Source organism: Pongo pygmaeus, chromosome 9, assembly GCF_028885625.2.
Source record: "Pongo pygmaeus isolate AG05252 chromosome 9, NHGRI_mPonPyg2-v2.0_pri, whole genome shotgun sequence".
NCBI classification, from domain to species: Eukaryota; Metazoa; Chordata; class Mammalia; order Primates; family Hominidae; genus Pongo; species Pongo pygmaeus.
This window is the reverse complement of record NC_072382.2, coordinates 38339062-38365731: the sequence shown is the minus strand read 5'-3', so window position 1 is coordinate 38365731 and position 26670 is coordinate 38339062. Positions and strand designations below refer to the sequence as shown.

The window sequence follows — 26670 nt, the reverse complement described above, 5'->3', positions numbered from 1 at the left end:
GTCACTATTCCGTGGGTCACTGCACACTGTGACCTAAAATATATCCCACAAGGCATTCAATGGGAGCACCTCTTTCTAGTAGTTACCAATCAGATTTAGAATATCAGGAATCTAGATCCAAATGTGGCCCTCACCCCTTAGAAGTTGATTAACACTAGGTGAGGTTTGTGATCTCTCAGAACATATTTTCTGCAAAGAAATGAATAATACCCACCCAATAGGGTTATGTGAAATACTAAATGAGATCATGATTATAAAGAGTTTTGCACCAGGTTTTGCATAGACTGTTCAAGCCCTTGTTGTCAGAATAGTGAAGATCATCATTGTAACCGTTGGAGCTCAAAACATGATACCCCACAACATGGCAGCTTGACAACTGAGAAAACCGCAGAAGCAAGAAGGTCACTGACTTTCTCCCATCTTTCCTGCCTGAAACCTGACTATAAAGGCTTTCTCTGACCTATTTTGCTTGGGAAGAAGGAATGTCATAAAGAGACACAGGAAAGAATGTGAACAAACAGGCCTTGCTGAAGGCACTCTCCACTCTGCATTCTTTACCATTAGATCATACCCCTTTTTGTCCAGTCATGTTTCTCCACAACTATCCACTTATATCATCAGATTTAGCATAAAAAATATACAGTTTTCCTTGGGTCTTTGGGCCTTCATTTCTGAAGGCTCTCAAGTCAGATAAAACTTTTATTAAATAAATTATGCTTTTCTCTTGTTAATCTGTCCTTTGTTATTGGAGTATCAGCCATGAACCTTGCAAATAGTGAGGACAAGGTATTAAATTTTCTCTTCTACATAATCATAGTGATTCCAGCTTCAGCTGTTCCCATTTTTTTCAACTGCAAATTTAAAATATTCCTATAGCATCCACTAGAATATCATGAGACTAAATTTCTACATCTTTATATAAGCATGGTGTGCATTTATGGGAAGGGTCTTAAGAAAATCAAAATCATTATTACTGTGATTGAGATTTAAATTGGGGGGGCAGCTATTTGTTTTTTGATATTGAGAAAGCCAATTCCTCTGCCATTTGATTTTTTTTCTTATGCCTAAGAGACAATTATTTATTTGTAGTCAATTTTATCAAGCCTTAGGCATGATTCATGTTCTGTCCCATCCCCAGCCAAGATGCCTGCCCACCTGCTCCCCCACACTCCCCAGTTCTGTCTCATTGCAGGCCCACTGCTCATATTTTCAGAATTACGCTTTGCCAACTTCTCTATTATTCCTCTGCCCACCTTACTCCTTACAAAAGTAGTCTGTCCTTAGGCTAATTTCTCAGACTGACCAGAAAAATAATGACCACTGCAATGCACACTTTTAAAAAAGTAAAAGAAGCAACAGAGGACTGTTCAAACTCTTGTGTACATCGTTATCCTTCACTGGTCACACCCCCTACCCTGCAAAATCTCTGGTTTTCATTCCTCTTATGACTGGTGGGTAGACACCTGTTAAAATTTCTTTGTCAAGCCAGACAAGGAACAAATAATTATTGTAGTGGGATTATACCAGATTATTATTTTTTAGATGGATTTAAACTTTGCTGCATACAGCTCTCCTTTCTTAGTCAGACATCATGCTTCTTGATATAAGCTTTAAGGTCAGAAAGTTATGGGAGATGTTTCAGGAAAAGAAAAGAAATACCCATGTTGATTTTTCTGGTGATCCCTTCTTTTCTCACCTCCTTTTCTCTCTTGGCATAGAGAAAGAGAGAGAAAGAAGATTCTCAGAACTAGCAACATATTGAAAATGAAATTGGCAAACTGCCCTCCTTCTTAGGGGAGGGTGAAAATATCAGTTGACTGTTAGTGATTCAGAAATGAAATTTCAGTATATTTAAGTCTATTTTAGAAAGAGGGATGGAAAGCACAGCTAACATGGAACAATTTAAAGAAACAGGTTACTCTGGTACCTACATTGGTAAGGATATGTGGTGAAATGAAGGAGGGCTATGACCAAATATAGCTTTCTTACTGCTGCTACTGGTGCCCAGACTCCAATCCATTTGTAAACATTGTCCTTAAAAGTGAGTCTACTTTACTCCTCTATCAAGACCTGATTAAGATACCCTGAGTCAAAAGAAGTTCTAAATGATAAAAATGTGTTAGTGCCCACCATCCTAGACCTGTCACATAGAATCTAAATTAAACATAATACTAAACCTAAAAACACAAATATTAACTGAGCTTCCTTCTAAAATGAACTTTTCTCATTTTATTGGTATCTACCTTAGTGGTACCCTAAATATGGGCTTAGTGCCCATATTTGCATTATTTGCATTATTTCAACTTTGCATTATTTCAAAGTTGAACATATAAGGTGACAAGTTGTGCAGTGGTTGTAAGTATACGGCTTTAGGGTAGAACTTTGCTCTTTATTGAGAAGCCTGGGCAATTTTTCTTAGCTTCAGTTCTTTTTTTTTTTTTTTTTTTCCATGTTACATGCAAATAATGGTACAGTATAGAGTTGTCACGAGGATTAATGAGATAATGCTCAATACATCTTAGCTCTTTTTATTCAAATTATTTGAGTTCTAATGTCTTAATTAGGTGACCACAAACAATGTGGCTAAATATTTGGTTGGTGCAAAAGTAATTGCAGTTTTTGCAATTAAAAGTAATCACAAAACTTGAATCACTCATATTTCTTCAGTAAAAAAAGAAATGAATATCTGCAAAATGGGGTTAATGAGAGAGTATTGTGGAGAGGTGGAGAAAAAACACATACTTTTAAAAGAACTAAGTCTAGCACATAGTAGACCTGCAATAAATCTTGGTTCTCTTTTACTAGCATACCTCACCAGCATCTTAGTATTGATGGCTTTTAAAATTTTTTTTTCTTACTCTGAAGTACAAATTATATAAGAGTCACTGAAGGAAGGGATGGGGAGACAGTCACAAAATCAGGAAATTCTATTTTGCTTCAAGTCACCCTGATGATTCAGAGTTACTTTACCAAAAAGAATTTAGACTGGACAATCATGGGTACAGCTTGGGCTCTTTCTCACTTTGGCTGGAATTTCACAGGATTTTTAAGTAGAGAAATAGTTTCATGCTGGTATACAAAATTGAGCCTGGAATTAATCAGCAAAATGAAGATATGAAAAGGACAATTTTATTCATTGCATAGTCTATAGGAAATTTGAATATTTAGTCAAACTACGGGTTTGTCAGTACAAATGGATTGTCTTAATTATATCCTCATTTTCTCAATGGTTGTATAGTATAACTAAATTTTATAGCAAACTTACCACTTGCCAGGTCATGTCCTAAATGCTATGTTTTAGGGATATATTGTTTAACATATACTAATTTATGTGATGCTTAATAAATTTTGTCTAACAGGTATTATTGTTTTCTTTATTTTATACATGACAAAATGAGGTACAGAATGATTTACTAACTTCCTCAAATTTCTGGTGTCAAGATACAATTCCAGTGCACAATTTTAATTGCTTTGCTTTATTTCCTCCCTATAGAATGGACATGAAAATAAGAATTCATATATTCAACCCCATTTAGACTTCTGAGCCAAAAAAATATTTTTAATTGATGGGGGAAAGGCATTGAAATCTCCAAGTTCCAATAATAATTTTCTAAGCAACCAAAAATAGACAAATGTATAAATTATAATTTTAAGATACTGGACAGCAGAGACTGAAATACAGTGAACCCTGTGGGATGGAAGACAAATGAGGAGAGCCAAACAAATTCCTCAGGTTACAAATTTGAGAGTATCCAGGTCATAGTACAGGGAGGAGAAATCTGTGTGAGATGTAGAGGACTCCTTAGTTTAGGAGACAAAGCAGTAAGTCTGGGCAGACAAAGGCAGCTAGAATACAGGACAGGGTATGAGAGAGTGTGCATTGAAAGAGAGCTCTAGGGAGCTGAAAAGGGTCTTTCTCAAGTATTTAGCTAAATATTGATGAGTTACACATGTATGTGAGAAAACTACTAAGGACTGGAGAAAGAACTACCCAAAACGATTAGAGGTAACAGTGTCTAGCATTACACAGGACAAGAAAAAGTCCCTGTTTATGTCACTCAGATTGAAAAAAAAATTATGATTCACAGGAAATTGGGCACAGTACTCAAGAAGGTCTTGCCTCAGTGATAGAGTGTATTTATCTCTAGAATGAGCATTAATCCAGAAGCTACTAACATATCATTAAAGCGAGACATTACAGGATCAAACTGCCTTTCCAAGTAACTTAACTGCATTATAGAAAAAGCTCACTGATATTTATAGGAATCAATAATATTTAGCACAAATAAAGTAAAATTTATAATGCCTGGTATTTAATCAAAGATTACCAGATATGTAAGAAAATATTACTTAGAAGGAGCAGAAAATCAATCAATTGAAACCATTTTAGATCTGAGCCAGATGTTAAAATCAGCTTTAAAAATAGTTATTATAGTTGTATTCCATGTGTTAATGTTAAGTAGGAAAATAGAAAATATGAAAAGATTCAAGTCAAACTGTGAGACAAGACCTACAATTTGTGAGCTGGGATGTGATTAACGGCAAATCTGGTAGTGTAGAAGAAAAGGTGAGTAAACGTGAAGACCTAGCACTAGAAACTAAAATAAAACACAGAACAATATTTCTTCTAAGTGAAGGGAGAATTACTGAGCTGTGAGACATCTTCAAGTGAGCTAATATATTTGCAATGGAATCCCTGAATGAGAGTGTGTGTGTGTGTGTGTGTGTGTGTTTGTGTTTGTGTGTGTTGTTGGCAGGGAAGGAATTTGGGGGAAAAAAAGACCTAGAAACAATTTTTCCAAGTTCAGTGAAAATTATAAACCCACAGTTCCAAGAAGCTAAATAAACCCAAGGCATAGAAACATGGAGAAAACTACACTAATAAACATCATACCACATTGCCCAAAATCAGAGATAAAGGAAAAATATATTTAAAGCAAACAAAAAAAGATGCATTGCATACAACAGTTCAAAAATAAGTATGACAGCAGATTTTTCATAAAAAACAATGCAATCAAGAAGACAGTGGAACAACATCTTTAAAGTACTGAAGGACAAAAGCTGTTAAATTCTGTATCAAATAAAAATATTTTCAAATATAAAGATGAAATTAAACTTTGTCCAACAAAGTTGAAAGAATTCATTTTCAACAGAACTGTACTATAGAAAGTGTTAAAGGAAGTACTTTAGTTGGAGGAAGATTAAGCCAGATAGATATGCAGATATACACATAGTATTGAAAGGCACTGAAAATGGTATCCACATGAATTCTGTTCTTTGAATACTCCTCATTTGTCCCCCTGCCTACAAATCTCAGCATATCAAATTACTCAACCTGAAACAATAATCAAGGAAGGTTATAATGATTAGACTTCGAGGGCTTTAAATATCAAGCCTAAGCTAAGGTAAGCAAAGAATATTAGTAGTAGTAGCAAATTAGTATTAGTAGTAGCAAATTAATTAATTCAGTGATGTTTACTAAATATCCTCAATTATGCTTTTTGTTAATTTGAAGTTTCTGTAACAGAATACATGAACTTGAATTTCACAAATATGTGTGAATTGCACAAATGTGATATTTTTAAAGCAAAAACTCAGCTCAGTATGCTTTCAGATATTTATATTTTTCATCAAAGCATAGCCTATGTCAAGACTTTTCTATCCTCTGCATTAGAATTACAAACTGAAGACAAATTCATTAATTCACTAACAAATTTTGTTTCCTATCTATAGACTTCCCAAGTTTGATCTAAATCATATATATCTAAAGTTTAATTATAAGGCTTTCTATTGTAAGAGTATAAGATCATTTGGGGAAACTAATATTTTGATTAATACGGTTGTCATATTTCCAAAAGAAATAACAAATAAGCTTGGAGAGGGGGATATAAAACAAGGAGAAATTCCAAATTGAAAACAAGAGTTGCTGCAAGAGAAAGTACTGGGATTGGGGCTTGGGAACTGAAGATGAGGGTCAAGAAAAGAAATGATCACTTATTTAATCATACTGTTATCTGTATTGAGATTCATTTCAACATGTATTCTTTCATAACTTAAAAAAAAACAGAATAAGTTGGCAATGTTCATCAATGCATGTACCCTTTGATGAAGTAATTATACTTCCAGGACTGTATTCTACAAATATACTCCTCTCTAGGCGCAAAGATGTTTGCATAAAAATATTCACCATAGTGTTTTTATGCTAGTGAAATGGTCTTTAACACAAATTGTTATTAAGCAAAGAGCAGAGTGGCGTTACAACATTCACTTTTGCTTAAATTATACACAAATATGTGCACACAAACACGTGCATATATATACAATTTAATATAATGTATATATCATGAGTTATATCTACTTAATATACATATTTGGGTATATGTGTGTGTATAATGTGTGTGTATGTATATATATATTTATGTTTATATATATATTTACACATATACTCAAATATATAAATATACAATTTATGAGTCTATAGGCACAAACATTTTTTAGGGCCAATAACACACACTGTTAATAGTGGTTGCAACTGTGGAGGGGAATTGTGGGTCTAGGCTGGAGACTTTCAACTCTCGATCAATACATTTCATACTGTTCAAGTTCTGTTTCATGGTTTGTTTGCTTTCAGCATACACTATCATGCCTGGCTTATGACAGAGTTCTGCTTTCCAATAAAATCACCAATAGCTATGTGTGGTTCTTGAGCACTTGAAATGTGGCTAGTTCAAATTGAGATGTTCTGTCTGTATGAAATATACACTGGCTTTGAATATTTAGTATAAAAAAAGAGAAAATATATCAATAATAATTATATGTCAAAATAATGCAGATATATTGACTAAGTACAATATACTTAAATTTTTAAAAATAATAATGATCATTTGTGCTGGTTATACATTCAGACAGAATACTTAGTATTAAGGTTAATTTTTTTAGTATTTCTACATGGCAGTATTTCTTGAAATATGTTTTGAAAGTGTCTAGATGTTGTCTTATAGCCACACCACCCTGAACGTGCCTGATCTCGTCTGAAAGTGTCTAGATGTGTGTTACTTTCCTCATTTTACATACCATAGGACATAGGCAGAAAAGCTTTAGAAAAGTTTTGAACATTACAGAGTAAATGAAATTTAACCTATTAATTTTATTTTGCAAAATGTATGAGCAGTTACAATTTCTTAGAAATACAACTGAAAAAATATATTAAACAGTTAATCCAGGTTGTTACTCTACTGTTTAGGGGAAGCTATTTGATGTGACTTCTACGTGGAAGGCTTTCTTTGTGCCAGACTAGATTAGATGACTCTGGAATGTGTTCAAGCAGTCTGTATGTTACTTAATTCTTGTCATAATTTTATTGAATTATATTTCTTCTCCTAATCTATGTACCAAGAAAACAATACCTTTCTGCTTTGTTCCTCTGCTTTTTATTGGGTGCTCTAGAAAACTAGTTGATACTTAGCAATCATTTGATGGATCAATGGATGAATCAACCAATCCTGGAAATTAGAAAACCTTTATTTTAAAAAAATATTATAAGTCTCTTTGCACTGCCCCATTGTGTGAATTACTCATTTATTTACATTACAAATAATTTATTGTTGCATGTTTATAGAATTGTGCTCAACAACATACCCAATGCTTGTGGACCTGCGTACTTGAGTTCAACTTAATATTTTTTTCACATTGTTTATGGGGGTGGAAACAAATTACATCTTCTTCATCTCACCCCTAGGGTTAATGCTAACTTCTTTTATTATTGAACACTTAACATTTACATTTCAGAGGCTTTCAAGTTTTCTTTTAGTCATAGTGTTATGCAGGCATTGCCAGAAGTATTGGATGCTGTTGCATATTTCACCATCTTTTGTGGGTGGCATGACATTAAAGATGACGTAGTACTTATCATGCAGATGAAGAAATAAATATTTTCTAACTCTAAAGAGTGCAGATTGATGGATGGAAAATTCTGAAAGGCATTCTACAGTCTGCAAATCTTAGGATCATTAAATGTATAAGGCAACATGAGATAAATCTGTGCTTTAAAGATATCTGATAATAACTTGTTATGGAATTGACAGTAGAATGGTACTTTGTAGTTTTATAAGAGCAGGCTAAGTTCAGCATTTCATTGGCTATACAAGTGAGCAGCTTTGTTCTTCCTTTCTATGCAGACATTTAGATTTCATTTGGAATGAGGTAAACCACCAAGTTTTCCCTTTCCCCAACATGCTGATGAGTATGCACATAAACTTAGAAATTTGTATTAATCAATTTTAACTTTTCAATGAATAATGAATACAATTAATTAAATAGATAATGTAGCAAGGTACCATAAGTTTTTTTTTTTTTTTTTTTTTTTTGAGATAGAGTCTCACTCTGTCACCCAGGCTGGAGTTCAGTGACATGATCTCAGCTCATTGCAACCTCCACCTCCCGTGTTCAAGTGATTCTTCTACCTCAGCCTCCCAGTAGCTGGGACTACAGGCATGCGCCCCACGCCTGGCAAATTTTTGTATTTTTAGTAGAGATGGGGTTTCACCATGTTGGCCCGGCTAGTCTCAAACTCTTGACCTTGTGATCCGCCCGCCTTGGCCTCCCAGTGTGCTGGGATTACAGGCATGAGCCACCACGCCTGGCATAGTACCATGAATTTTTTAAGTAAAACATAAATTATCCCTTCTGGACAGCCTGAAGTCTTTAAAACTCAAAGGACTTATTTATGCCATTCATAGAAAAGCTCTTGGAAACTGGGGACCTTTAGGAAACAGTTTCTTCAAAATAAAAAGTTTTGTTGCATTTCTGTATCTTCTTCTTGAATGTACACCTCACAATGCAGTCTGGCCTCTGATATTTGCTATTTTGCTGCATGAACACACACATGTACAGAAACATAATGGGATCATGGCCGTATAAAATCTGCTAAAGAGAATTTTGGAGAGAATTATGAAATAAATAACAGATATATGAGAATCATTGTTCTCTGTTTTAAACAAGAACTACATAACACAAGAAACAAAATGAGAAGCATTCAATTAATGTTTCATTTTTTTCACCCATGATTGGAAACAAATGGGTTTGGTCACCTTTTTAATTTTATGTTTGCCTCTCCAAACTTTCCTAATTCTGACTTCATGAGGTTTTTCAAGTGATAGGATAATGGCTGAATGTAAAGAGCAAGGAGCTTATATTTAAAAAACGAACATGAGGTGAATTATTATTATTTTTTACTTATTAGTTCTGTGAACCTTATAAGTACAAATTTACTGTAAATGTGAATTTTTTAAAATATAGAGATACAGCAAATTCTTTCTTTTATATGACCCCATATTTACAACGGAGAGAAAATAATTTCTATTTTGAGGTGGTATGATAGTTTCATGCAAATTTTCATAAATTTGGAACATATATTTGTACCCATAAAAAACTTAATTTATTTTCTGAACTTTCTTCCATAAATAGTCTTAAATTATATGCATCATATTATACTTTTCTTGTATTACTTACCTTATAATTTAACATTTTTCCATATTCATACATGTAGCTCCAGTTCATTCATTTCAGTTACAATTGAGTAGACCCTTATATTAATATACCACAATTCATTTTATTCATTATCTTTTTGGTTGATATTTACATAATTACAGGTTTTTGCTATTATGAATAATGCTTCAATGATTTCTTGGTAGTATATGCAAGATATTTTCTAGGGCAAAACTTTTCAAATTATAGGTCATAACTTATTTGCAGGTGGTAGAGTTAATTTCATGAATTTCAACTTTTAAAACAAAATAAAACAGACTACTAATATCATTGCTCATCTTTACTAGTTTGCCGTGGAGTCTGTAACAAAGTGGCTTAAACAACAACATATTGTCTCACAGTACTGGAGGCTAGAAGTTCAAGATCATGGTGTTAGCAGTGTTGGCTCCTGGTTGTTTGCTGTCAATTTTTGGTATTCCTTGGCTTATGGAAACATCATTTCAATCTCTGCCTTCATCTTATGGTGTTCTCCCAATGTGTATGTCTCCAAATTTCCCCTTTTTATTAAGACAACAGTCATATTCAATTAGGCTCCACCCTAATTATCTCATTTAAAATGGATTATTTTTGTAAAAATTCTTCCTCTGCATTCTGTAAAACCACATTCTGAGGTATTAGTGGTTAGTCTTCAACATATAAATTTAAAAAGACACAATTCAGTGCATAACAGTATCACACACAGATAGAATAAGTGCTCTTTCATGAAAATTTTGTTTCAGTTGGGTCCTGGCATATACTGAGTCACAATATAAAATAGCGTTCTTGTAGGTTGAAACACCATAGCACTAGAGTACGTTCCTAGGGTTGAAATTACAGGGCTGTAGAATAATTCATTTTTAAATTTACCAGATAATGCCAAAGTGATTGTGCCATTTACTCTCATACTATCGGTGTATGAAAGTTTTTCTTTCTCTACAGCATCACAATTATGAATATCTGATTTTTACATTTTTTGTCAAACTGAGATGTGATTTAATAGCTCATTTTTTAAAATTATATGTTCTATTAAAACTGTAGTTGATTATTTTTTCTTACATTTGTTGGTCATGCAGGCCTCCACTTCTCTGAATTTGTTATTCACATATATACATATATATGCATACACACGCATGCATGTAAATATATAATATATACATGTAAATATATATAAACATTATGTCTATTATATATACATGTCTATATATAAACATTAGAAAGACAAACAATTTTACTTTTGGTTGTATGTCTTTCTAATGTTAATTTGAAGGCATTTTATAAAAATATGTAATCTAATAACCAATCTTTTATTGATCACATACTATAAAAACACCTTCTCCCACAAAACTGTTTGTCTTTTAATTTTGTTTATGGTATTATCTGTAATGCAAAGTTTTTTTACTCTGGTCATTAAGAGTCTTTCTCATTAAGGTTTGTGCTTTTTGAGTATTTTCCAGAAATTATTTCCTGCTCCTAATTCATGACAACATTCTCTTCTAAAGGTTTCAATATGCAGGTCTTTAATTTAAATTTGAGATAATCTGAAGTACAGTACAAGGGAATCTGATTTTATTTATTATTGGATGATTTGCCATTTGTCCTGGAACCATTTCATAAATAATTATTTTCCTTCCACTACTTATTAAAATGCCAAGTCTGTTATATCCCAATTTTCTATACAGTTGACCTTTCAACAACGTGGTTTTGAACTGCACAGGTCCACTTACTACACAGGTTTTTTTTTTTCATTAATTCTGTTGGAAAAACTTTTTGAGATTTTTGGCAATTTGAAAAACTTGCAGACAAGCAGTGTAGCCTAGAAGTATTGAAAATTTTTAGAAAAAGTTTATGTGATGAATGCATAAAATACATGAAGATTCTAGTCAATTTTATCATTTACTACCATAAATATGTTATAATATGTTATAAGAAGATCAAATGTATCAAAACTCATGCACACAAAGGCAGACTGTACATGACTTCATTGGCAGTAGAGAGAGGTAAACAAACATAAAGATACAGTAAGAAATTGTAACTGCATAGGCTGGGTGTGGTGGCTCACGCTTGTAATCCCAGCCCTTTGGGAGGCTGAGGTGGGTGGATCACAAGGTCAGGAGTTCGAGACGAGCCTAGCCAATATGATAAAACACTGTCTCTACTGAAAATAGAAAAAATAGCTGGGCGTAGTGGCGGGTGCCTGTAGCTCCAGCTACTCGGGAGGCTGAGGCAGGAGAATTGCTTGAACCCGGGAGGCAGAGGTTGCAGTGACCCGAGATCATGCCACTGTACTCCAGCCTAGGAGACAGAGTGAGACTCTATCTCAAAAAAAAAAAAAAAAAAAAGAAAGAAAGAAAGAAAGAAAGAAATTATTATTACTGCATAAAATTAACTACAGTACATAAGGTACAATGGTAATAATTTTGTAGTCACTTTCTGTTTCTATTGTGGTGAACTCAAGTGTTGAGAGTATCTGTTTAAAATCCTTGTGATGCTAATCATCTCCAGGTGAGCAGTCTCTCCAGTAAATTGTGTATTGCAATAAAAAGAGATGTCTCACAGTTCTTACATATTTTTATTGTGTTTACTGCAATATCATAAACCTTAGATAATATCATGAGACTCATACATAGTGCCACTAGTGATGCTGGGAGTGCTCCCAAGAAACAGAGCAGAGTCATGACATTACAAGAAAAGGTTGAATTGCTTGATAGTTTCCGCAGATTGAAGTCTGCAGCTGTGGTGGCTACCATTTCAAGACATTTCAAGATAAATAAATTCGGTGTTAAGGACCAATGCCAGCAGACATGAAAAACTTGTACTTTTTAAAAAATACATTTTTATTTCATACTGAAAATGCAGCTTTAACGTGGGTGCAGATTTGCTGTAATAAAAGCATATATGTAGATTCTAACATAATTGAAGAAAAAGCAAAGTGTATAACAACTTAAAGCAAATGAAAGATAAGTATCTAAAGCTAAAGAATTTAATGACAGCAAGGGATGGTTTAACAATTTTAGAAAGAGGGGTGGCTTTTTTAAAAAGTAAAAGTAATAGGAGAAGCAGGAGAGGTATTAATAATAGGAGTCACAGTAATAGGAAAAACAGCTTCTGCTGAACAAGAAGCAGCAGAGTTCCTAAGTTCCATTAAGAAAGTCATTGAGGAAAACAGATACGTGCCTGAACAGGCTTTTAATGCAGAAGAAAGTGTCCTATACCAGAAAAAAAAATTCCACAGAGGACATTTGTTAGTTATGAAAAAGTGAGCAGCAGGATTTAAGGGAGGAAGAGACAGGCTAACTATGGTTTTGTACAAATGCAATTGGATTGATAATCAGGACTGCCCTTATCTACAAAACTGCTAACCCTCAAGCCTTGAATGGAAAAGATAAACACCATTCCAGACTTTGGGTTGTACAACAAGAATGCCTGAACACAACCTTTTATTCTGGATAAGTTCCATCCGTGCTTTGTCCCTGAAGTCAAGAAGTGCTCTTTTGATATTGGACAATGCCCCCTGACCACCCAGAACCCCATGAGTTCAATACCAAAGGCATCAAAGGTCTATTTGCCCTCAAACACAATCTCTCTAATTCAGCCTGTAGATTAAGGAGTCATAAAGACTGCTAACAATCATTACATATGGTACTCTGTGGAAAGGATCATCAATGCTATGAAAGAGAACCCTGATAGACCACACATCGTGAAAGTCTGGAAAGATTACTCCATTGAAATTGCCATCAGTATAGAAAAATACGTGAAAACTTTCAAGCCCCAAGTAATGAATTTCTGCTGGAGAAAACTATGTCCAGATGTTTTGCATGACTTCATAGGATTTGCAACAAAGCCAACCAGGGAAATCATGAGAGAGATTGTGAATATGGCAAATACGTTGGAGAGTGAAGGGTTTTAAGATAGGGATCTTGGAGAAATTCAGGAGCTAAGAGATACCACACCAGAGGAATTAACAGAAGATGGCTTGATGGAGATGAGTGCCTCAAATGATGAGGAACAATATGTGGAAGAAGCAGTGACAGAAAGCAAATTCACATAAGACAATCTAGCAGAAGAGTTCTGATTACTCAAGACTGCTTTGACTTCTTTTAAAACCTGGTCTTTTTAAGATATGAGCGCTGAAGCTAAAGCAAATGGTGGAAGAATTGGTACTGTATGAAACACTTTTAGAGAAATGAAAAAGCAAAACATTTAGGCAGAAATTATGATGTATTTTAGTAAATTACACCAAATTTGCTTGTGTTTCTTGCCTCTCTTCTACCTCTGCCCCTTCTGAGGCAGCAAGACTAACCCCTTTTCTTCCTCCTCCTCAGTGTACTCAGTGTAAAGATAATAAGAATAAAGACCTTTATAATCTAGTTCCACTTAATAATAAATATATTTTCTCTTATGATTTTCTTAAAAACATTTTCTTTTCTCTGGCCATTTTATTATAAGAATACAGTATATAAGACATGTAACATAAGCAATATGGGTTAACCAACTGTTTATGTTATAAGTAATGCTTCTGGTCAATAATAGGCTATTAGTGGTTAAGTTTTGGGGGCGTGAAAAGTTACAGGCAAATTTTCAACTCCACAAGTTTCCATAATCCTCCTGTTGCTCAGAGACTGGCTGTATATGAATATATCTATATCCAGGCTCACAACTTTATTCCAAACGTCTAATTTTTATTATCTACAAGATGAAAACACAATTCAATAATTTAACGTTACAGTGTCTTTATACCTTGTAGGATAAGTCTACTTCCTTTTTTTAAAAAAATTGACTTTCCCTTTACTTTATAGTGAGATTTTAAGTTCAAATTGTCAATTTCTATGAAAAATCATTTCAGATCTTGATTGGAATTATATTTATTGTTTAACTTGAAGATAATTGACATCTTGACTATTTTGTCTTCTTATTCCTTGCTATAACAAGAGACCAATTTTTGTAAAGTCTCTGTCATACATCCTTTTTTCTTTCTTTTTAGTGACAATCCTTTGAAGTCATAAATATACAAGAGCATGAATAAGAGAAGAAAAGATGGAAGATAAAAAGCAGAAGGGTGAGTGACAACCAAGTTAAAGACCTCAGTGGAGCAAAATTACAAATCAGAAGTGAAAACAGCCAGGGATGAGTCTGACTTTTACCAGATAAAACCGCAAAGTCATAGGAACTGGAAGAACCAGGCACCTTTAAAATCAAGAGGGAAGAAGCAGCCTAAAATAAGGAAGACAAAGTTAAACCTCCTTGATAAGCAGCTAGATTTCCTCCCCTTCCTTTGCTTCATTGACTATTTCCCTGGTGCAGTAAATGACTAGGAATTTATTATTTTGGAAGCATCTCACAAGTTTTTGTATTTGCATCTGTCATATTTTTCAGGTTACTTTCTGTTTAACTTCCTCAGGCTCACTTCATTTTTAAGAAAATTGTTAACTGTATCTATTGTGTTTGTTTTATCATTTTTCAATAATTACCTTTTTCATTTATAGAAGTCTTATTTGGACATTTTCCAAATCCCAACTTGTTTGAATTTTCGAATTATATTTTCATTGCATTATTCATTGCTTTCTTTAGGTCTTTAATCATGACAAAGTTATTTTCTTTTCATTCTAAACATATCCATAGTGCTAATTCTGCTAGGTTTTTTTTTTCTTCTTTTTGAGGGATCATTTTGTAAGTAGTCTTCACATTTGCTGTGAGTTCAGCTGCAGTAGAGACAGGTGTTTCCTGTTTGTTTATTTCAATTTTTAAAATTTTTTTCTATGGAAGATCCATGTACTCTTGGTAGGGAGATTGGTTTGTTTGTTTATTTCAATTTTTTAAAATATTTCTATGGAAGATACATATGCTCTTGGTAGGGAGATTAGGGTTAAAGCTCTGTTTTGTCCTCTGCCCAGTGCCCTCATTATTTCCTCAGTCTTAGATCATTTTTAAATAAATGAAAAATCTCTTCTTGAATCATGTGGGTTGTATACATTTGGATTCATACCTATATTGGATATGGGGTAAAACTTTGATTTCCAATCTTAAACTTTTTTTTCCAGTCAAAAAACTAGCAAAGATAATTCTTGAGCCAATGAAAAGAGTCTTTATAATCTTTATAATCTCTTTTTTACTAATGGGAAAAACTTCTAGAATTTGTATATATGGCATTTTGTAGTGGTATCTGTTTTAGTTCTGTTACATCACCTAGACCTAAGACCATACTTCCTGCTTACATGTAATCATAGTCATTAAGGCTAATATTTATGTCTATACTCTTTCCAATATCCAGTCCCTGCAGCATTAAGTTTGAACTCTAGTTTTAAGTTTCATTTCTAATTTTATCACATGGGAATTATGGGGAATATTTTCTTTCTTAATTCTTTGCTCTGATAAATATTCAAATTTTCTAATTCAATTAATTAATGTGCAAATTAAACTAATTTAGTGTGTATGCCTCATTCCCACAAACAAATATTTGAAATAATTGGGACAGCTATTGGTTTTCCCACTACCTGCTGTTGAATATTTTAAGCCAAACGCTTTGTTTATTTATTTATTTATTTATTTATTTATTTATTTTTATTATTATACTTTAAGTTTTAGGGTACATGTGCACAATGTGCAGGTTAGTTACATATGTATGCATGTGCCATGCTGGTGTGCTGCATCCATTAACTCGCCATTTAGCATTAGGTGTATCTCCTAATGGAGCAAGCTAGCTGATACCTGAATTTTATTAGAATGAGGCAGGCATGGGTTTCTCCTCAAGAAACCAAAGGATGAAGTTAAGTTAAAGCACATATAGATATAAAACCTGTCAAAATAGTATATATCATAGAAGATGTCGACATGCATTGCTGTCACCGTGTGTTATCTGACTCCTGCTATATGGTTTCTCCTCTTTGGCTTCCACTTACTTCTTTATGTGTTGCCTACTGTGCTTTAGCTACACTGAACTTTATTTGGAACTTCAAGCACTCTATGGTGATTTCCTTTCAGAGATCTTTATGCTTGCTACTCCTTCTGTGTGAAATGCATCCCCCCAAATTCCACGGTCTGGTTTCTTTATCATTTGTTGAGTTTCAACTCAAGTGTGACATTCTTGAGAGGATTTTTGTCACTGCCTAAAGAAGCCCCACATATGGTCACTATGGATCATCTCATGTTATTTTCTTCAAAACTCTAATCTGAAATAACCTTGTCCACTTCTTGGTTCATATTTTTATTGCCTGCATAACCTCACTAGACTGTAAGTTCTATGAGAGAAGAAATGTTTCTATTTTGTGTATTTCTGGCACCTCAAAAAGCACTTTGAAAAATTATGCTGCTCCAATATTTGTTAAATGAAAATTAATTTGGTACCTTCTATACTTATGAGCTTTTGTTGGATGCCAAATTGTTTAAACCACATTGGAAGATGCACATTCTTCATTTTAGGAACAATAGTGTAATAGGGATTAGGTTGATATGGAGAGAGCAACAATACCCGTATTAGCCCAGAGAGATCACAATCACAACACAGTACACAAAAGAACTATTCCGCAAATGAGAAACAAGCAACGAATATTTTGAATTTTTAAATAGAATAATAATAATACAATTTCTCAATCTTAAACTTTATTTGGTTTTTCATCTAACTTGGCAACTTTTCTGAAAAACAAATTGCCTGAATGAGTTGATTTTTATATGCACTGTGTTAAAGAGGAATATTCTAAAGCTGTAAATAGAGACTGATGTTTTAAACTATATCTACTGTGATACATTTTCTAGAAGGAAATGTCTCTAATATCAGGTATACAACAGCATTGTCAACTTCTTGGCAAATGACCTCTACTGTAATTATTGTCACCAAATTTTCTTCTCTCTAAAGAATATTTAGTTAAACCTCACTATAGTTTCCAGTTCCACATGAAACAAAACTAATTGGATAAACAGCATCAAGATAACATTTATTAACAGAGGCCTTGCTTCTCACCTATAGCACAAACAGTGCTACACTATACTGAGACATATGCGATCTCCTCATGATTAGGGTTCAAATAATACTAGTATGCTCCTGCAGATTTTCAATAAGATGATGTCATACTAGACAGATGAAACAGACATTCTATTGCATCATCATCATCATCATCATCATCATCATCATCTAAAAAGATTTTTAAGGACATGTGTGAGGAATTGCTCAACCAGAAAGAATGCAGATGGAAACGATCAATATCCAATATGTATGTGTATTTTAAAATATAATTGAAAAACTCAATTTCTTCAATGAAAAAACCAACTGCAAAGCAAGGTACTTTTAATTTGTACTCATATTCAGGTAGAGATATCCCCTAGCCTGCAAGAGAGTGAAGAAACCATTTTAATATAATTGAGAACTATCTTCCCATCATGGGAAGGCACTCAGTAGAGAGTAAGCAGCTTTTAAGACTGATTCTGACTGCTATCCCCTAGCATTGCCATGGTGTCATCTAGCCACATGTGCTCCTGATCCAAATCACCATGCATATGCATGGCCATATGTTTCCTCCTTGTGGGGCCTCTTCATCTCATCATTTGGTTCAATATCAACATTCTGATTCCCTTCCTTGCAATTCCACACATTGTGTTTCACTCATTGCACCTCTAACCACACCTCAGGAAAACTGTCGCTATCAAGTGGAAAATGGCATTGCCTGGGACATGTGAGGGTTGGCATATTCTGACCATCTATGCTAAAATGGTGTTTCTGACTGCCTTTTCCTCTGATTCGTCATCAGAGGAAAAAAGTCAGTGTTATTATCTGCTTTGTAAGTTGGAGTGTAGGCTGAAGTTCTTTGCCACCCCTCCACTTCTCAAACGAATTAGGGTTCTCAGAATAACTCTGAGGGGAACTGAGTTTTGCATGTGTTTCTAGCAGCTTTGTCTGCAGTGGAGGTGATCTAAACTGCTAGGATACCCAATGGAGCACGGGTGAGAAATGCCATCTGACTTGTCATCACCCATGAAATCTTAGTGTGAAGCATGGGGGCAGAGTCCCGTGGGAAGGAAACAAAACAAACTAGAAATGTGGAAAAATACAGTGGTGTTTCCTTTCTCCCATGTCAATAGAGGAGCTACATAAACATTTAAATAATAAACAATTGTTCTCTTTAAGTAAGTCCCCCTAAGAAACACAATGGTCCAGAAATGCAAAATGCTATATTGTTTTAGAGGAATTTTAGGAAAAGTAGCTGAGGGTAAAGAAATTGCACACATTTCCTGCATCAGAATTCTCAGTTAATTCATCCTATTCTTAAGTCTAGCTACATAATTTGTGAGACCAGTGCAAAATGAAAACGTGGGTTTCCCTGTCCAAAAAGCAGAAAAGAAGTTATTTTGCTTGTACTAAAATATAAAGCTTTTTCTTCTGTGGTCTCATTCTCAATTATGGTCGTGCTTATTATTAGCTGTTTAATGTCATTCTAAAAAAACATTAAAATTTTAAACCATTGTAAGTTTTACAATTCATTTTAATTTTGTGAAATGCCAATACTAAATGCAATTGTAAGAGCATAGCTTTTATGTGGAATTCCTGAAATTACATAATTTTTACATATTTGTAGTTCATACATACATATGTATTTTTGTTCCAACCAGAATAGTAGAAACACTGCACAAATTTAACTCAACTTTTTTAAAAATTGTACTTCTTGATACATGTATATATACCAACACTATCTTTGGCTTGCTAATTAGTAAAGAAAGACTGAAAGGAAAAGGAACTATGAGTTGTACCATATTTTTCTTTTTTTCTATTTTATCATTTTCAGCATAAATTGTGGGCTTGTATGAGGAAGTAATGGAATACAACTCCATTTTAAAAAAGAAAAAAAGTTCTGCAATATATAACAACACGAATGAGGCTTCAGGACATTACGCAAATGAAATGTTAGCCACAAAAAGACAAATATTGCATGATTCTATTTATATGAGCTATCTAAATTAGTCAAATCTATAGGATCAAAGAATGGAATGGAATATACAGTTTCAATTATATAATTATACATATTCTGGTAGCTTTTTGTACAATATTATAATTAACAATACTGTATTATATACAAAATATACTAGGAGGGTACATCTTATTTTAGTTTTTTTTTACTACCAGAAAAAGAAAGAGGGTACATAATCAATGTACAAAAATCACTAGCATTGTTACACACCAAAAAACAGCCAAACTGAAACCCAAATCAGAAAGGAAATCCCATTAACAATTGCCCCAAAAAGAATAAAATACCTAGGAATACAGATAACCAAAGAGGTGAAAGATCTCTACAATGAGAATTATAAAAACACTGCTCAAAGGAATAGGAGAAGAAACAATCAAATGAAAAAACATCCCACGTTAATGCATAAGAAGAATCAATATTATTTAAATGGCCAAAGCAATTTACAGATTCACTATTATTCCTATCAGACTACCAATGACATTCTTCACAGAACCAGAAAAAAGTGTTTTAACACTGATATGGAACCAAAAATGAGCCTGAATAGCCAAGGCAATCAAAAAGAACAAAGCTGGAAGCATCACATTACCCGACTTCAAACTTTACTACAGTGCTATCATACGAAAACAGCATGGTACTGGTACAAAAGCAGGCACATAGACCAATGGAACAGAATAGAGAGGCCAGAAATAAGGCCACATATCTACAATCATCTGATCTTCAACAAAGCTGACAAAAACAAGAAATAAGAAATAAACTCCCTATTCAATAAATGATGCTAGGATAACTGGCTAGCCATATGCAGAAAATTGAAGTTGGACCCCTTCCTTTCACCATATAGAAAAATCAACTCAAGATGGATTAAAGATTTAAATATAAAAACCCTGGAAGGCAACCTAGGCAATACCATCCTGGACATAGAAAAGGGCAAAGATTTCAGGCAAAGACACCAAAACCAATAGCATCAAAAGCAAAAATTGACAAGTGGAATCTAATTAAACTTAAGAGCTTCTGCACACCAAAATAAACTACTATAGAATACACAGACAACTTACAGAATGGGAGAAAATATTTGTAAACTATACATCTGAAAAAGGTCTAATATCCAGCATCTATAAGGAATTTAAACAAATTTACAAGACAAAAACATCCCCATTAAAAAGCAGGCAAAGGACAAGAACAGATGCTTCTTGAATGAGGACATACGTTTGGCCTACAAGCATATGAAAAAAAGCTGATTATCACTGATCATTACAGAAATGCAATGCAAAACCACAATGAGATAGCATCTCCCACCAGTCAGACTGGCTATTATTAAAAAGTCAAAAAAAATAACAGATGCTGGTGAGGTTGCAGAGAAAAGGGAACATATATACACTATTGGTGGGAGTATCAATTAGTTCAACCATTGTGAAAAGCAGTATGATGGTTCCTCAAAGAGCTAAAAGCAAGCCAGGTGGTTCATGCCTGTAATCCCAGCACTTTGGGAGGCTGAGTTAGGCAGATCACTTGAGGTCAGGAGTTTGAGAGCAGCCTGGCCAACATGGTGAAACCCCATCTCTACTAAAAATAGAAAAACTAGCTGGGCATGGTGGTGCACACCTATAGTCTCAGCTATTCAGGAGGCTGAGGCAGGAGAATCGCTTGAACCTGGGAAGCAGAGGTTGCAGTGAGCCAAGACCATGCCACTGCACTCCAGCCTGTGTGAGAGCCAGACTGTCTAAAAAAAAAAAAAAAAATGTAAAAGTAGAACTACTATATTTGACCCAGAAATCCCATTACTGGGTATATACCCAGAGTCATATAAATCATTCTACCATAAAAACACATGCACACGAAGTTTGTTTTTTTTTTTTTGCAGCACTATTCACAATAGCAAAGACATGGAATCAATCTAAATTCCCATCAATGACAGATTGGATAAAGAAAATGTGCTACATATACACAATGGAATTCTATGCAGCCATAAAAAAAGAATGAGATCGTGTCTTTTGTGGGAACCAGGATGGAGCTGGAGGTTATTATCCTTAGCAAACTAATGCAGGAACAGAAAACCAAATACTGCATGTTCTCACTTGTAAGTCAGAGCTAAATGATAAGAACTTACAAACACAAAGAGGGAAACAACAGACACTGGTGTCTACTTGAAGGGGGAGGGTGAGAAGAGAGAGAGAAGCAGAAAAAATAACTATTGGGTATTGGGCTTAATACCTGGGTGATGAAATAATATGTAAAACAAATCCCCATTACAGGTGTTTACCTATGAAACAAACCTTCACATGTACCCCCAAACCTAAAGTAAAAGTTAACAAAAAGAATAGGAAAGGAAAGAAGATAAAAGAAAAGGAAGGGAAAATAAAAGAAAAGTGCTGGGTGTGGCAGCTCATGCCTGTACTCCCCAGGACTTTGGGAGGCTGAGGTGGGCAGATCACTTGAGCTCAGGAGTTCGAGACCAGCCGGCGCAACATGGCAACGCTCTGTCTCTACAAAAAAAAAAAAAAAAAATTAGCCAAGCATGGTGGTGTGTGCCTAAAGTTCCAGCTACTTGGGAGGCTGAAGTGGGAGAATCCCTTGAGCCCAGGAGGTGGAGGTTGCAGTGAGCTGAGATCATACCACTGTACTCTAGCCTGGGTGACAGAGCAAGATCCTGTCTGGAAAAAAAAAAAAAATTATGATGTAATTCCTTGGTTGCTTTTGCTTCTTAGAGTACCATTGAAATATGGAAGCAAGGTCTGGTTCAAATGAAAAATATGGCCTTATAAGACGTCCAGCACTCCTGCTTACTCAGGTTGTAAATTTAAAGGGTTTTTCTCATACTTACATGGGTTGCATTGAACTCCCATACATTTTTGGTCAAATGAACTTCTGTTCTTGAGAGGCATCTATATGCAAATGAGGTGGCCAGGAACAGGGGGCATACATATTGTGTCAAACTTCACTGCTCCATTGTCTCACTGGACTTCATTTTCAAAATTCAAGTTCGAAGATCAAATCATTAAGAATTTCAAGGTGGCAACAGCAGAACACTAAACCAAGTACAAAGGCATTCTGATTTCAGGGCTGTGTGTGACCACACAGTTGTCCACTTATAAAGGTGCCCCTGTTAGCTCTTGATTGTTGCTTTATTTATTTATTTATTTTTTGTCTTTTGTTTTTCTTTTCCTTTTTTTATTATACTTTAAGTTCTAGGGTACATGTACACAACGTGCAGGTTTGTTACATAAGTATACATGTGCCATGTTGGTGTGCTGCACCCATTAACTCGTCATTGACATTAGGTATATCTCCTAATGCTATGCCTCCCCACTCCCCCCACCCCACAACAGGCCCCAGTGTGTGATGTTCCCCTTCCTGTGTCCATGTGTTCTCATTGTTCAATTCCCACCTATGAGTGAGAACATGCAGTGTTTGGTTCTTTGTCCTTGCGATAGTTTGCTGACAATGATGGTTTCCAGCTTCATCCATGTCCCTACAAAGGACGTGAACTCATCATTTTTTATAGCTGCATAGTATTCCATGGTGTATGTGTGCCACATTTTCTTAATCCAGTCTATCATTGATGGACATTTGGGTTGGTTCCAAGTCTTTGCTATTGTAAATAGTGCCACAATAAACATAACGTGTTCATGTGTCTTTATAGCAGCATGATTTATAATCCTTTGGGTATATACCCAGTAATGGGATGGCTGGGTCAAATGGTATTTCTAGCTCTAGATCCCTGAGGAATCGCCACACTGTCTTCCACAATGGTTGAACTAGTTTACAGTCCCACTAACAGTGTAAGATTGTTCCTATTTCTCCACATCCTCTCCAGCACCTGTTGTTTCCTGACTTTTTAATGATTGCCATTCTAACTGGTGTGAGATGATATCTCCTGGTTTTGATTTGCATTTCTCTGATGGCCAGTGATGATGAGCACTTTTTCATGTAGAAACATTTATGCAGTCTCTTGGCTGCATAAATGTCTTCTTTTGAGAAATGTCTGTTCATATCCTTTGCCCAGTTTTTGATGGGGTTGTTTGTTTTCTTCTTGTAAATTTGAGTTCTTTGTAGATTCTGGATATTAGCCCCTTGTCAGATGAGTAGATTGCAAAAATTTTCTCCCATTCTGTAGGTTGCCTGTTCACTCTGATGGTAGTTTCTTTTGCTGTGCAGAAGTTTTTTAGTTTAATTAGATCCCATTTGTCAATTTTGGCTTTTGTTGCCATTGCTTTTGGTGTTTTAGACATGAAGTCCTTGCCCATGCCTATGTCCTGAATGGTATTGCCTAGGTTTTCTTCTAGGGTTTTTATGGTTTTAGGTCTAACATTTAAGTCTTTAATCCATCTTGACTTAATTTTTGTATAAGGTGTAAGGAAGGGATCCAGTTTCAGCTTTCTACATATGGCTAGCCCATTTTCCCAGCACCATTTGTTAAATAGGGAATCCTTTCCCCATTTCTTGTTTTTGTCAGGGTTGTCAAAGATCAGATGGTTGTAGATGTGTGGTATTATTTCTGAGGGCTCTGTTCCGTTCCATTGGTCTATATCTCTGTTTTGGTAGCAGTAGCATGCTGTTTTGGTTACTGTAGCCTTGTAGTATAGTTTGAAGTCAGGTAACGTGATGCCTCCAGCTTTGTTCTTTTGGCTTAGGATTGACTTGGCAATGCAGGCTCTTTTTTGCTTCCATATGAACTTTAAAGTAGTTTTTTCCAATTCTGTGAAGAAAGTCATTGGTATCTTGATGGAGATGGCATTGAATCTATGAATTACCTTGGGCAGTATGGCCATTTTCACTATATTGATTCTTCCTATCCATGAGCTTGGAATGTTCTTCCATTTGTTTGTGTCCTCTTTATTTCTTTGAGCAGTGGTTTGTAGTTCTCCTTGAAGAAGTCCTTCACATCCCTTGTAAGTTGGATTCCTAGGTATGTTATTCTCTTTGAAGCAATTGTGAATGGGAGTTCATTCATGATTTGGCTCTCTGTTTGTCTGTTATTGGTATATAAGAATGCTTGTGATTTTTGCATGTTGATTTTGTATTCTGAGATTTTGCTGAAGTTGCTTATCAGCTTCAGGAAATTTTGGGCTGACATGATGGGGTTTTCTAGATATACAATCATGTCATCTGCAAACAGGGACAATTTGACTTCCTCTTTTCCTAACTGAATACCCTTTATTTCCTTCTCCTGCATGATTACCCTGTCCAGAACTTCCAACACTATGTTGAATAGGAGTGGTGAGAGAGGGCATCCCTGTCTTGTGCCAGTTTTCAAAGGGAATGCTTCCAGTTTTTGCCCGTTCAGTATGATATTGGCTGTGGGTTTGTCATAGATAGCTCTTATTATTTTGAGATACGTCCCATCAATACCTAATTTATTGAGAGTTTTTAGCATGAAGAGCTGTTGAATTTTGTCAAAGGCCTTTTCTGCATCTATTGAGATAATCATGTGGTTTTTGTCTTTGGTTCTGTTTATATGCTGGATTACGTTTATTGATTTGCGTATGTTGAACCAGCCTTGCATCCTAGGGATGAAGCCCACTTGATCATGGTGGATAAGCTTTTTGATGTGCTGCTGGATTTGGTTTGCCAGTATTTTATTGAGGATTTTTGCATGGATGTTCATCAGGGGTATTGGTCCAAAATTATCTTTTTTGTTGTGTCTCTGCCAGGCTTTGGTATCAGGACGATGCTGGCCTCATAAAATGAGTTAGGGAGGATTCCCTCTTTTTCTATTGATTGGAATAGTTTCAGAAGGAATGGTACCAGCTCCTCCTTGTTCCTCTGGTGGAATTCAGCTGTGAATCCATCTGGTCCTGGACTTTTTTTGGTTGGTAAGCTATTATTACCTCAATTTCAGAGCCTGTTATTGGTCTATTCAGAGATTCAACTTCTTCCTGGTTTAGTCTTGGGAGGGTGTATGTGTCCAGGAATTTATTCATTTCTTCTAGATTTTCTAGTTTATTTGCATAGAGGTGTTTATAGTATTCTCTGATGGTAGTTTGTATTTCTGTGGGATTGGTGGTGATATCCCCTTTATCATCTTTTATTGCATCTATTTTATTCTTCTCTCTTTTCTTCTTTATTAGTCTTGCTAGTGGTCTATCTATTTTGTTGATCTTTTCAAAAAACCAGCTCCTGGATTCATTGATTTTTGAAAGGTTTTTTGTGTCTCTATCTCCTTCAGCTCTTCTCTGATCTTAGTTATTTCTTGCCTTCTGCTAGCTTTTGAATGTGTTTGCTCTTGCTTCTCTAGTTCTTTTAATTGTGATGTTAGGGTGTCAATTTTAGATCTTTCCTGCTTTCTCTTTTGGGCATTTAGTGCTATAAATTTCCCTCTACACACTGCTTTAAATGTGTCCCAGAGATTCTGGTATGTTGTGTCTCTGTTCTCGTTGGTTTCAAAGAACATCTTTATTTCTGCCTTCATTTCGTTATGTACCCAGTAGTCATTCAGGAGCAGGTTGTTCAGTTTCCATGTAGTTGAGCGGTTTTGAGTGAGTTTCTTAATCCTGAGTTCTAGTTTGATTGCACTGTGGTCTGTGAGACAGATTATTATAATTTCTATTCTTTTACATTTGCTGAGGATCGCTTTACTTCCAACTATGTGGTCAATTATGGAATAAGTGCGATGTGGTGCTGAGAAGAATGTATATTCTGTTGATTTGGGGTGGAGAGTTATGTAGATGTCTATTAGGTCCGCTTGGTGCAGAGCTGAATTCAATTACTGGATATCCTTGGGTGCTCCTGTATTGGGTGCATATATATTTAGAATAGTTAGCTTTTCTTGTTGAATTGATCCCTTTACCATTACGTAATTGCCTTCTTTGTCTCTTTTGGTCTTTGTTGGATTGCAACTGGGATTGCAACCCCTGCCTTTTTTTGTTTTCCATTTGCTTGGTAGATCTTCCTCCATCCCTTTATTTTGTGCCTATATGTGTCTCTGCATGTGAGATGGGTTTCCTGAATACAGCACACTGATGAGTCTTGACTCTTTATCCAATTTGCCAGTCTGTGTCTTTTAATTGGAGTATTTAGTCCATTTACATTTAAGGTTAATATTGTTATGTGTGAATTTGATCCTGTCATTATGATGTTAGCTGGTTATTTTGCTCATTATTTGATGCAGTTTCTTCCTAGCCTTGATGGTCTTTACAATTTGGCATGTTCTTGCAGTGGTTGTTCCTTTCCATGTTTAGTGCTTCCTTCAGGAGCTCTT

General features: G+C 35.0%; 1 long non-coding RNA gene across 1 annotated transcript in view; it reads left to right on the top strand.

Moving 5' to 3' along the window:
• Positions 1–26670, top strand: part of LOC129008274 (uncharacterized) — a 168788-nt gene that overhangs the window by 126044 nt on the left and 16074 nt on the right. The window contains exon 2 of the long non-coding RNA XR_008492496.2: positions 14507–14581. This is a non-coding gene — a long non-coding RNA (uncharacterized LOC129008274). The remainder of the gene's footprint in view (positions 1–14506; positions 14582–26670) is intronic.